General features: G+C 47.6%; 2 long non-coding RNA genes across 2 annotated transcripts; both read left to right on the forward strand.

Moving 5' to 3' along the window:
• Positions 1 to 2,516: 2,516 nt before the first annotated feature.
• Positions 2,517 to 3,345, forward strand: LOC123490976. The gene is made up of 3 exons (XR_006661119.1): positions 2,517 to 2,652; positions 2,804 to 2,889; positions 3,264 to 3,345. It is a non-coding gene; the product is annotated as an uncharacterized LOC123490976 (long non-coding RNA).
• Positions 3,346 to 4,413: 1,068 nt separating this feature from the next.
• Positions 4,414 to 5,182, forward strand: LOC123490977. Its single transcript, XR_006661120.1, has 3 exons — positions 4,414 to 4,441; positions 4,817 to 4,946; positions 5,131 to 5,182. It is a non-coding gene; the product is annotated as an uncharacterized LOC123490977 (long non-coding RNA).
• Positions 5,183 to 9,751: the final 4,569 nt, after the last annotated feature.

Raw genomic sequence — 9,751 nt, forward strand, 5'->3', positions numbered from 1 at the left:
GAATGTTTTATTCCCCCTTCATTTTATCCCCCCTACCTATTTTTATCTGTGGGACTTCAAAATCATACTTAAATCTTACTTTGGAAATATTTTGCACAAGGCCATATCCAATATCGATTGGACTGTAGTTCGGAGAGACATTACACCTGAGTGTTGTTTGTGTTGTGTCCCAGGGCGTAAGATGCGAGTGTACTCACCAGACAGCCTGAGCGACGAATCTCTGGCCAGCCCCGTTCTGGAAGCTATCCTCTTCCCAGGACCCTTCGACTCCTTCCTGAGAGGAGGACCTCGGGAGATCCTGAAGACGCCACGTCCTCATCAACAGGTTGCCATAGACCCCCAAACCCCCAACCCCCAAAGACTCCACCTCTGTCTGCAGAGCCACTACAGTTGTCAGAGGACTCCTCTGTCTTGAACTGTGAGGCTGTACAGAATTCCTCGGCCACGGGGGGAGCTCTTTAGTCTGCTCTCGCATGGCGGAACACGAGCGGCGGCGCTTCTCTGCCTCTGAGCTGATCTCACGGCTGCAGCTGTCCCAGAGGAAGAACTTTGTTCACGTTAAAGCTGGGCAAGTCGCTGTCGGCTCACGTGGCTTCCGTGACAGGCGACCTCCAGCAACCTCGGCTCTGACTGTAAGTGTCCTCGCCTCAGGGTTGAGCACCACTGCAGTGGGGATGTGTTAGACACAAGGCTTTGACAGCATTGCATGTCTCATAACATTAACAGCCAAATGCTAATAAATAATTTTAGCAATTTGAGGGCAACTTTGAGGCAACATTCTATGGTGGTTGTGTGTCTGCTAGTTTCCTCCACCTCCATCTAGAGGTCTTCACGGGTCCACCTGACCCGATATGCATAAACTAATTTGAAGAAAAAAAACAAGACCCATTCCGAATGGACCCGGGGACAGTCAGACCCAAAAAGGACAGTGGAAAAACAGACCCAAACAGACCCATGCTGGTTCGGATCCGAGAGACCCATTCAGATCAGAGAGTAGGGAGGGCGAGAGAAAGAAACCTTCAACTAGGCGCTGCGCTCATCATAAACAGCGATTGGCCAAATGATCCGCAGTTACCTGTACTTAAAAACTGCTAATAACATCGACATGCATTTCTTCATACTTGTCAGGTGGGTTACTACTGCTATACAGATGTAGGCGTACAGAAGGAGGCTAAAAGTATGAAAAAAATTAAATAATGTATGCACTCACTAACTGTAAGTCGCTCTGGATAAGAGCATCTGCAAATGACTAAAATGTAAATGTAAAATGTAATTCGTAAATTTCCTATCAAAATAATTTTTTAAGATAAGCATTATATTGTTAGATTAAGAGTAACTCTGGTAGGCCTAAAACCTTCTTCCTCACCTCAGGTTGAACTGTGGGAGTCAGTTTGGAGTGCTGGTGCGCACTGCCTTCAGGCCTGCAGTAGCTAAGCCCTAATAATAGCCATAACACTCCAAACCTTTACAGAAGTTGCTTAACTTTATTAGGGTAATATCAAAAAGTAAGTCAAGTCATTGTTTTGCATCTTGCCCTCTTTTGGTTTTTCCATTTCATGGTTTGAGGCGAGTAGCATAGTAGGGGCCTACCGGTAAAAAATAAATAAAAATAGGCCTGCGGTCATTCTATTATATTGCAGCAAACACAACGTTACAGCTGGAACTTAATTTGTCCAACAAAAATGGCTTATATTGCAGCTATTACCAACAAAAGCGAATGTCTACCATGCGCCCTACCCAACAAATGACAGTAATAGGCTAATGCTATTTATTTTATAACAGGCCTATAATAATAATTATTATTATTAATGACTAAACATTTGATAATAAATACGAAATAAATAAACGAAGGGTAGAAAATTGCATCAAACCTGAAGGCGAGTTGCAGACAGTCCATTTGGCCGCGCTAACATTCTTCTCATCTTTGTCCACTACAATATTGAAACTTGTCCCTGAGGACATTCCCCTAGTCGGCTTCTCTTCACTATACTCTTTGTCCTCTAACTTTTGCTTTTCTTCAATGAAAGAGAATCCATCTTTGCAATCAACAGTAGCCTAGGCCAAGCCTCTGTTTACTCTCTCTCTCTCTCTCTCTCTCTGCTCTCTCTCTCTCTCTCTCTCTCTCTCTCTCTCTCTCTCTCTCTCTCTCTCTCTGTCTCTCTCTCTCTCTCCTCAGCAGCAGGGCACACGTGATGTGAGCAGCTGGAACCAGTTTCAGCAGGACATAAGCTATACGTTTTCTTGAGTTGCAATTGGCTGACACAGATAACAAGCTCGCGCAGTTCTCATCACACAAACAGTTAATTAACAGAGGACAGGTCCAATTAGGTCCAGTCGGTAAATCAATTTTAATTGCACATGCCTGAGACCCATGGCAATTATATCAGACCCACTCAGATCCGAGACAAAAGTCAAATGTAGGACCCGCTTCGGTCCTGGGTTGGATATCTGAATTTTGGGTCTGTTGGACCATGAAGACCTCTACCTCTATCTACCTTCTTCTTCTCCAGATAAATCCACTTCCAGGCACCGTGGCTCAGGTGGTTCCAGTCACAGCGCCCCCCACAGTCCTGTAGGACCTGTACCGCCACTGCCCTCTGCTGACAATAACATGCAACAACATCGACGGAGCACCGGATTCACAATCAAAAAGTGTGTTTTAATAACTAAAATGGGTATATATTATCAAGATTAAACTCACAAAGTCGCATTTCAACTATACATCTTTGCTGGAAGTGGGTCCTAAAGATGTCAGCTGTAAATAACACTGTTATAACAACTATAACTACCACCATTCTCACAGTATGAGGAAGAAATCCATCGAGGAGGATTGGTGCACTCCTCCCACAATCAGCAGCTCCAATCGTCTGTCACGGTTTCTCCCCAGCTGTGAGTCTTACTTTTTCTCTTCTCCTGTGTCAATAATTTTGTTAATTCCACCTCTCTTCTCCACCTCCAGTGTCGTGGTATTTATATGGCATAGCAATGGTGTTCACACTCGTTCAACCACATGCTACATAACAACATAACATCTGAAAGTAATTATTTTTACTTTCTTCAACAATGATTTGAATTCTCAATCAACCCTATATACTCTTCTTACTTCTTTCTCTCTCTCTCTCTCTCTCTCTCTCTCTCTCTCTCTCTCTCTCTCTCTCTCTCTCTCTCTCTCTCTCTCTCTCGCGCTCTCTCTCTCTCTCGCTCTTTCTCTCTCTCTCGTTCTCTCTTTCTCCCTCGCTCTTGCTCTCTCTCACTCTCCTCAGCAATTCTGTACCAGGAGTACTGTGACGTTGCAATCAACCGAGAAATCCAGAGACAGCAGGGTGCTGAGGAGGAGGGGCTAAGTGAAAGGGGCTGGGGAGATCCCATCTCCGTCCAATCTTTCTCCGTCTGGCTCCTTTCAGCCGTCACAAGGCTCCACCTTCTCCCTGTGGCAGGACATCCCTGATGTCCAGACCAGGCGATCAGCTGGACAACTTCAGCAACGAGGAGCGCAAACTACAGGAGGTGAGAGCATGAGGATGACATCAAGCCAGATTAGGATTTAGGCAGCACTCATAGAGACGGATAGAAGTTGTGCATATCTTTTTATGGAGGGTGCACCCTCTATCCATCTCTATGGCAGCCCCCACAGGCTTTAAGCATATCAATTAGCCAGCCAAGTTGATTTGTTTCATCTATGTGATGGATTACCTTTTTTTGTGGGTTAACATATTTTGACATACATTTGTGGTCATAAAATTATATTCATGATTTTATTTTAACCCTGTGTTTCCCCATAATGTCTCATGATAACATCATGATTTTGAGTACTTATTTAGATAAATAAAGCATCATGCTTTTAATTGTGAGTGAGAGGTTATTGCTTCCTAAAGGCCCATAATGTCTCCTCATCACAGGCCAAGTTTGAGCTAGTGACGTCTGAGGCGTCGTACATCCGAGCCTGGCCATCGCAGTAGACCACTTTATGCTGTCCCGGGAGCTGGGGAGTGTCTGGGGACCCAGGACAGACAGTGGCTCTTCTCCAAGCTCCCAGAGGTCAGGGACGTCAGTGAGCGGTACAGTATAGTAACATGACACTGATGGGAGAGTAAATTGCTTGAATGCATGTCATCAGATTATTTCAGTTTTTTTCTGTCTTGTTATTTCGCTCCGTTTTTTTTGTTCTGTTTCTCTTACTTTCAGCATCTCTCTATCTCGACCACTCACTCTTTCTGCTCTGAATTTGTCACTTTCTTTGTTTCTCTGTCACTTCCCTCTCGCTCTCTCTTCCTCTCTGTCTAGGTTCCTGCAGGACCTGGAACACAGGCTGGGAGGAGGACATCTTGCGTTTTGACGTGTGTGACATCGGTCCTGGCCCACTGTCCGCCCCTGCGCAGGGTCTACCTCCCCCTACGTGACACAACCAGGCCAACCAGGAACAGACCTACCAGCGCCTGTTGTGAGCAGTCTTACTTTGTGTGTATTTCATTTGACTTTGTTGCACATTTGAGACTGTAGTATGATGCTTGAAAATTACTGTACGTCGCTCAGTGCCTAGTACACACACTTAAATAGTTGCTTTATACATATGGATTTGGGGAGGTTAACCCATAGAGGGTGTGCAGGTTTCTGTTCCAGCCCCTGCACTAACACACCTGGTTCAACTAATCAACTAATCATCAAGACCAAGTGTGTTAGTGTGGGTTGGAAACGAAACCCTGTAGCTCTCAGAAACAGGGTTCGTGACCACGGATATACACTACATTTCCAATCCATACCAGTGAAGGTTTTCCGACTATGCTGCTAGATTTTAGTGTTTATATTTTCTCTGTAGACAGGAGAATGCTCGCTTCCCAGGTATCCTGGCTCGTTTGGAGGAAGACCCCATCTGCCAGCGTCTTCCCCTCGCCTCCTTCCTCATCCTTCCGTTCCAGAGGATCACACGGCTTAAGATGCTGGTGGAGGTACGATATAGAGCACCCCTGTTCACCATAAAATTAAACTATTCATGACTGGCTGTAGGGACAGAACATTACTACCTTACATCAAGTTACGGACAGCCAATAGGCCAGTATACAGCAGTAGGCTTTGCAGTAACCTAAGGTGAAGTCCAGATCCAAAATGTTCTATCTTCCTTCTATCTTATAGAATATCCTAAAGAGGACAACACCAGGCTCTAGAGATGAGGACACAGCCACCAGGCCTTCAATGAACTGAAAAAGGTTAACAGAAAATATACAATATACTTTACGCACACATTTTTGTGGTCACCCTCCCTTTACATTTCTCACTGCCCGATCGTGAATGATCATTCTTCAAGTTTTACCGGTAAAACGTCCATGGAGCATCTGCATGCCAACCATTTGATCTCAATCAGTTTCATGGTAATATGCATTTGGGTCTTCTTGAGTTATGTATGGTGTTGTTTCGGTACAGTGTTGTTTTGAAATTATGAACAGTGAGGAAATGTTTGAGTAGATGATGTTAATTACCCACAATACCCCATAATGACAAAGTGAAAACAGGTTTATACATTTTTGAAATGATTAACACTAAAAACAGAAGACCTTATTTACATAAGTATTCAGACCCTTTGCTATGAGACTCAAATTGAGCTCAGGTGCATCCTGTTTCCATTGATCGTCCTTGAGATGTTTCTACAACTTGATTGGACTCTACCTGTGGTAAATTCAGTTGATTGGACATGATTTGGAAAGGCACACTTTGTCTGTATATGGTCCCACAGTTGACAGTGCATCGTCAATGCATAAACCAAGCCATGAGGTCGAAGGAATTGTCCGTGAGCTCCCAGACAGGATTTTTCAAGGCACAGATGTGGAGAAGGGTACCAAAACATTTCTGCGCATTGAAGGTCCCCAAGAACACAGTGGCCTCCATCATTCTTAAATGGATGAAGCTTGGAACTACCAAGACTCTTCCTAGAGCTGGCCGCCCTGCCAAACTGACCAATCGGGGAGAAGGGGCCTTGGTCAGGAGGTGACCAAGAACCTGATGGTCACTCTGACAGAGCTCTGAGTTCCTCTGTGGAGATGGGAGAACCTTCCGAAGGACAACCATCTCTGCAGCACTCCACCAAATACGCCTTTATGGTAGATGGCCAGACGGAAGCCACTCCTCAGTAAAACGCACATGACAGCCCACTTGGAGTTTGCCAAAAGGCACCAAAGGACTCTCAGACCATGAGAAACAAGATTCTCTGGTCTGATGAAACTAAGATTGAGCACTTCTGGCCTGAATGCCAAGCGTCACATCTGGAGGAAACCTCGCCACCATCCCTACGGTGAAGCATGGTGGTGGCAGCATCATGCTGTGGGGATGTTTTTCACGGCAGGGACTGGGAGACTAGTCAGATTGAGACAAAGATTAACGGAGCAAAGTACAGAGAGATCCTTGATGAAATCCTGCTCCAGGAGCGCTCAGGACCTCAGACTAGGGCGAAGGTTAACCTTCCAACAGGACAACGACCCTAAACACACAGCCAAAATAATGCAGGAGTGGCTTCAGAGCAAGTCTCTGAATTTCCTTGAGTGGCCCAGCCAGAGCCCGGACTTGAACCAGATCGAACATCTCTGGAGAGACCTGAAAATAGCTGTGCAGCAACGCTCCCCATCCAACCTAACAGAGCAGAGAGGATCTGCAGAGAAGAATGGGAGAAACTCCCAAATACAGGTGTGCCAAGCTTGTAGTGTCATACCCAAGAAGACTCGATGCTGTAATCGCTGCCAAAGGTGCTTCAACAAAGTACTGAGTAAAGGGTCTGAATACTTATGTAAATGTTATATTTCAGTTGTTTCTTTTTAATAAATGTGCACAAATTTCCAAAATCTGCTTTTGTCATTATGAGGTATTGTGTGTAGATTGATGAGGAAAAAAACAATGTAATCAATTTTAGAATAAGGCTGTAACGTAACAAAATGTGGAAAAAGTCAAGGGTCTGAATACTTTCCGAAGGCACTGTATTTTGCCGCATGATAAAAAAATAAGAAATGAGGTGTGTGTTTTTTGTCTTACAGTAACGTTATACTATGCATATTATATTCGGTTATGTTATGTAGAATATTATAATTATGTGATCTTGCAGACATTGATTCAGCTTTGATTATTAAATCACCATTCTCCATTCATCACTGAAATTTGCCAAAGTAGCCTGTTCTCTGAGCAGCCAAACAAGCAGAGCAGAGACTGATGAGTAAAGTAGAGAATCCCGCACATTCGTAGAAGCTTCGGATTTTTCTGCTATCGGGAAGAGGGTTACGAATTCGGAACTGCGGCCCTCTTATACCAAAGGTTGAAGTGAGGCCAATTTCTAGTCATAAACCATATACATTACATAAACATCAGACATTGCAGCACATTTTGGAGAAATTATTCAAACTTCTGTCTAATGGCCATTTGCTTTAACACTCTCTGGCTCCCAGGGACTCCTGATTGTTGAGTCCAGGGTTGTCGTTTTCCTCATTTAGGGTGTATTTTTGTTTTGTTGTTGGTTTTCGTTTTATGTATTTCTCAGGTTTGCCTTTCTGTTGGTTTGTATTTCTAGGTTTGGTCTATGACTCCCTATCGGGAGGTGGCGAGTGTCAGCTGTGCGGCTCGTTATCTCTGTTGGACTCCATACTTATTCCGAATGTTTTCCTGGGAATTGTGGGTTTTTGTTTCCGTTTTCTCTATCACTGGGACTTTTTGATCGTGGTTTATTGTTTTTTAAGTGGTTTCTTTAATAATAAAGTCCTCGATGTATCGCTCAACACGCTTGCGCTTTGGTCTGCTCCTTCTCCGATCGTGACAGAAAAACCTCCAAAGAAAGGCCAAGCAGCGTGTCCAGGAGCAAGGAGACTGGACACTTGGGAGGAGGCGCTTTTCGGGCAAGGAGGTGGAGGGTGGGATGGCTCGTGGACGTTAGTCCTGGGAGGACCATACTCGGGAAGCAAGGGACCTAGGGGAGGGATCACTGGCCGGGAGGCGACCTTTGGCGGCAACAGAGCCATCACGTCGGGAGGTCGTGAGTCAACCCCAGAAAAATTTGTTACGGGATCACGGCATGGGCCGCGGGGCTGTCGAGGAGAAAAAGGGGGAGTATCCAGGACCACCACCAGGGGTGCCTACCGCCCTGTACGTCCTGTGCTGATCGCCTCACACCAGCAGTGGGTGAGGTAGGCATTCCCAGCCAGGGCGGGTGGTAGCCGCTGTTCACCAGACCTCCTGTCCCGTCTCCACAGCCCGGTCCGGCCTGTTCCTGCCACCCGCAAACTACGGTCGCCAGCGTCGCAAATGCCAACCCGGCCTGTTCCTGCCACCCGCACCAGGCTACGGTGCGCGTCGCCCCAGCCCGGTCCGGCCTGTTCCTGCCACTTTCCGCCAAGTCTGCGGTGCGCGTCGGTAGCCCGACCCGGCCTGTTCCTGCCACCCGCTCCAAGACTATTTCGGTGCGCGTCGCCAACGTCCGGCCTGTTCCTGCCACCCGCACCAAGTCTCGGTCGCGCGTCCCGCTAACCCGACCCGGCCTGTTCCTGCCACCCGCTCCAGGACTTCTGGTGCGCGTCGCCAGCCGGTCCGACGCCATTTTCCGGACACCCGCTTCCAAGACTCGGTGCGCGCGTCGCAAACCGAGCCGGCCTGTTCTGCCACACCGCCGCAAGGTGCTGCGTTCGTAGGTCGGGCTGTTCGACCACCCGTTTGCCGACTACGGTGGCGTGTCAGACCGGTCGGGCCTGTTCCAGCCACCGCGCTGCAAGTCTCGGTGCGCCTCAGAGCGGCCAAGTCTGCCGTACTGCAGGGGCCTGAACTGCCCGTCTGCCCCAAACCCACCAGCAAAGCCGCCCCGTCCGCCCTCGCCATCCAGAGCCGTCCCGCCAGACCAGAGCCGCTAGAGCCTTTCCGCCGAACATGGATCAGCCGAGAGCCTTCCGCCAGGCAGAGTCCGCTTCAGGGGCCTTCCGCCCATGACAGGATCAGCCAGAGCCTTCCGCCAGCCATGAGCAGCCAGATCCGTCGGCCGGCCATGAGCAACCAGATCGTCGGCCAGCCATGAGCAGCCAGATCACGTACGGCTCGACCATGAGCAGCCCAGATCCGTCCAGCCAGCCGCGAGCAGCCAGATCCCACTATCAGCCTACCATGAGCCGTCCAGCCAGGTGCTGTCCGCTTAGCCGGTGCTGCCCCTAAAGTCCAGGTGGAGTAAGTTGGAGGGGTGGTCATCTTGGGAGAGGTGGGGAGCGGGTGGTGACTAAGGTGGGGGTGGGGACCACGACAAAGAGCCAAACACACCACAGTGGACAGACACCCAGACCCCATCCCCGAGGCTGTATGCTGGTGGCCCCGGAGCGCGCTACCTTTAGGGGAGTGCTGTGCTGCCTCCTTGGCTCCAGGGACTCTGATTGTTGAGCCAGGGTTGTTATTTTTAATTTAGGGTGTAGTTTTGTTTTGTTGGGTTTTGGTTTTTTGTATTTCTAGGTTTGCCTTTCTGTGGTTGTATTTCTAGGTTTGGTCTCTGGCTCCCAATCGGAGGTAACGAGTTCAGCTGTCGGCTCGTTATCTCTGATTGAAACCTCTTATTCTGAATGTTTTCCTGTGGAATTGTAGGGTTTTTGTTTCGTTTCAGTCTCGATATCACTGAGGGCTGCGTCATAATCGTGGTTTATTGTTTTTATCGTGGTTTTTCTTTAATAATAAAGTCTCGATGTATCGCTCACTGCATGCGCTGCCGCTTTGGTCTGCTCCTTTCTACGGTCGTGACACTCTTGTGCCCAAA

Source organism: Coregonus clupeaformis, unplaced genomic scaffold (genome assembly GCF_020615455.1).
Source record: "Coregonus clupeaformis isolate EN_2021a unplaced genomic scaffold, ASM2061545v1 scaf6144, whole genome shotgun sequence".
NCBI lineage: Eukaryota > Metazoa > Chordata > Actinopteri > Salmoniformes > Salmonidae > Coregonus > Coregonus clupeaformis.